Source organism: Neoarius graeffei, chromosome 20, assembly GCF_027579695.1.
Source record: "Neoarius graeffei isolate fNeoGra1 chromosome 20, fNeoGra1.pri, whole genome shotgun sequence".
Taxonomy (NCBI): Eukaryota; Metazoa; Chordata; class Actinopteri; order Siluriformes; family Ariidae; genus Neoarius; species Neoarius graeffei.
Window position 1 is genome coordinate 18,958,604 of NC_083588.1, and position 4,087 is coordinate 18,962,690.

Below are 4,087 nucleotides of genomic sequence, written 5' to 3' on the forward strand. Positions count from 1 at the left end.
GATCACCACAAGCCACCAGAACAGCTTCAGTGCACCTCGACCCAAATTCTACAAGTCTCTGGAATTGTACTGGACGGATGAACACCATTCTTTCAAAAGTTAGTCCCTCAGTTGGTGTTTGATGATGGTGGAGAAGAATGCTCTCCAACACGCTGGTCCAAAAGCTCTTCTTTTCGCGTGTATGAATATGATTTCCATATGTTTCACACTCATCAAATCACTAAATGAGACCATGTGTCCTGTGGAAGTCTTTCTAGAAGAGACCACTCCCATCAGGACACAATTAGCAGTGACTTTTCTCTCGAAGGAGCCAAGTGGACACAAACCACATCAGCAAAATGCTTCACGTGCATAACACGGCAACTTTTTTTTCTTTTTTCACTATAATGCGTCACTTGTCCATCTATGCAACTTGATATAAAAACTTTATGCGTTATAAACTTTGGGAAGTACAACCCCAATTCCAAAAAAAGTTAGGACTCTGTGTAAACTGTAAATAAAAACAGAATGCGATAATTTGCAAATTTTGGAAACCCTATATTTCATTGAAAATAGTACAAAGGCAGCATATTAAATGTTGAAACTGAGAAATTTTATTGGATTTTGAAAAATATATGCCCATTTTTTTTTTTAAAGATTTTTTTTTGAGCTTTTTTTCACCTTTATTGGATAGGACAGTGTAGAGACAGGACAGGAAATGAGCGGGAGAGAGAGACGGGGAGGGATAGGGAAATGACCTCGGGTCGGAATCGAACCCGGGTCCCCGGATTTATGGTATGGCGCCTTAGCCACCTGAGCCACAACACCCCCGAAAAATATATGCCCATTTTGAATTTGATGTCAGCAACAGATTTCAAAAAAAGTTGGGACAGGGGCATGATTACCACGGTGTTGCATCACCTCTACTTTTAACAACACTGTAAACGTCTGGGAACTGAGGAGACCAGTTGCTGCAGTTTTGAAAGAAAAAATGTTGTCCCATTCTTGCCCGATATAGAATTTCAGTTGCTCAACAGTTCAGGGTCTCCTTTGTTGTATTTTGCACTTCATAATATGCCAAATGTTTTAAATGGGAGACAGGTCTGGACTGCAGGCAGGCCAGTTTAGCACCCGGACTCTTTTACTACAGAGCCATGCAGTTTTAATATGTGCAAAAAGCGGTTTGGCATTGTCTTGCTGAAAAAAGGAAGGCCTTTCCTGAAAAAGATTTTGTCTGGATGGCAGCATATTGCTCTGAAATGTGTATATATCATTCAGCATTAATGATGCCTTCCCCGATGTACAAGTGACCCATGTCATGTGCACTAATGCACCCTCATACTATCACAGATGCTGCTTTTGAACTGTGCACTGATAACAAGCCGGATGGTCCCTCTCCTCTTTAGCCTGGAGGACGTGGGGTCCATGATTTCTCAAAAGAAATTCTACTTTTGATTCGTCAGACCTCGGGACAATTTTCCACTTCGCCTCAGTCCATCGTAAAAGAGCTCAGGTCCAGAGAAGGTGGTGGTGTTTCTGGATATTGTCTATATCTGGTTTTAACTTGCATTTGTGGATGCAGTAATGAACTGTTTTCACAGACGATGATTTCCTGAAGTGTTCCTGAGCCCATACAGTGATTTCCACTACAGACATGTGTCTGCTTTTAATGCAGTGTCACCTGCGTGCTTGGAGATCACAGGCATCCAATGTCAGTTTTCAGCCTTGTCTCTTGCATACAGAGATTTCTCCAGATTCTCTGAATCTTTTAATGATATTATGTATGATGTGATCCACAAATTCTTTGCAAATTTACATTGAGGAACATTATTCTTAAATTGTTGCACTGTTTGCCCACGCAGTCTTTCACAGAGCGGCGAACCATCTTTATTTTTGAGAGACTCCGCCTCTCTGGGATGCTCTTTTTATCGTCGTCGTGGTGCGGGATGACTCAGGGGGGCTGAGCGTCCGTGGCCCGTCGCACAATATCCCTCCAGCCCTCTCTGTCTTTCACCACGCGGGCAGCAGTCGAAAGCCCCATCCCGGTCAAGGCCACTACTCCGTCCATCACACGCGTCTTTTGCCAGCCTCTTCGTCGCGTTCCGAAGACCATGACAGTGATGAAATCGGCCACTGTTCCCTCTGCTCTCATAACATGGCCAAAATGCCGCAACTTCAGCTTGTCACAATACTTCATCAGATTCCAGCTGCCTCCAATCTGTTGCCTCACGTAGATGTTCGATTTCTTCTCAGTCCAGCTAATCCTTAACATTCTGCGGTAAGACCAGTTCTCGAACGCTTCGATTCTCTTCCGATCAGACTTTTTCAGCGCCCAAGACTCGGCCCCATAGGTGGCAATCGGAAATACCAGTGACCGGAGGAGGCGTAGCTTTGTGCGTTGGTGGATGTTCCTATCCGTCCATACAGGGGCCAGGCTGATAACTGCCGTCTTCACAATCGCAAGTCGCCGCCGTATCTCGGTTGTCTCATTGCTGTCTGGGTTGATCATCGCTCCTAGGTAGTTAAAAGCCTGCTCTTTTTATACCCAATCATCTTACTGACCTGTTGCCAATTAGCCAAATTATTTTTTTTAAGCATTACACAAAGTTTTTCAGTCTTTTGTTACCCCTGTCCCAACTTTTCTGAAATGTGTTGCTGACCTCAAATTCAAAACACAATAAAATTTCTCAGTTTCAACATGTGGTATGTTCTTTGTACTATTTTCAATGAAATATCGGGTTTCCATGATTTGCAAATCTTCACTTTCTGCTTTTATTTAGTTTACACAGCATCCCACCTTTTTTGGAATTGGGGTTGTACAAATATTTGTATTTCCAATCCAAAAACTGCACTTTACGAAGACAATAAAACTAAAAATCACCTTATATGGACTCAATTATAATTCCTATTGAAGTCTTTGTGCAGTGTGAAATGAAGGAGGGAAGGGAGGAAAAAAAAGCAAACCCATAACACTCACTGTGGCCTGTTTTTATGCCTCTGCCACCTTAAGGTGCAGGAGGCATTATGTTTTCAGGTTGTCCATTTGTGCATCCGTCCCGAAACCTTGTGAACACGATATCTCAAAGGCTAATGAAAGGAATTTTTTTTTTATATTTTTTGGGCTTTTTTCACCTTTATTATTGGACAGGACAGTGTAGAGACAGGAAATGAGCAGGAGAGAGAGACGGGGAGGGATCGGGAAATGACCTCGGGCCGGAATCGAACCCGGGTCCCTGGATTTATGGTATGGCGCCTTATCCACCTGAGCCACGACGCCACCGCTAATGAAAGGAATTTCACCAAACTTTCACCATTTGTGCGCTTTGGGACAAACATGAACTGATTAGATTTTGAGGTTAAAAGGTCACAGGTCAAGATTACTGTGAGGTCAAATGTCCATCCCCAAACCTTGTGAACGCCATATCTCAAAGACTAATGAAAGGAATTTTACCAAACTTTCACCATTTGTGCACTTTGGGACAAAGATGAAATGATTAGATTTTGAGATCAAAAGGTCTAAGGTCAAGGTCACTGTGAGGTCAAATGTCTGTCCAAAAACCTTGTGAACACAATATCTCCAAGGCAAATGAAAGGAATTTCACCAAACTTTCACCATTTGTGCATTTGGGGACAAACATTAACTGATTAGATTTTGAGGTTAAAAGGTCACAGGTCAAGATTACTGTGAGGTCAAATGTCCATCCCCAAATCACAACTTAAGGCGTGTAGTCTACCAGGCGGAGGCGTCGAGTTCTATCTAGTTTGTTTCCTGTCCCTACCAAAAGTAAATATATCTGCGCGCGCACACACACACACACACACACACACACACACACACACACACACACACACACATCTCAACATTCCCAATGCAGTTCCCATCCCTGGTCCCCCCCATAAATAACAACATTCATGTGATTACAGAACCACACTCATCACTGGTCACTTCCTCTTTCTGTCTGTCATTCCTGTTATTAGTATGTTGTAAAATTGCACCAAACGTCAGTTCCCAGGTTTACTACAAGGAAATTGAAGACAAATTGGTGAGACGGACCATGCAACCAAGTACAGTATAATGATTCACAGGACGTCATGATTTTGACCTCAG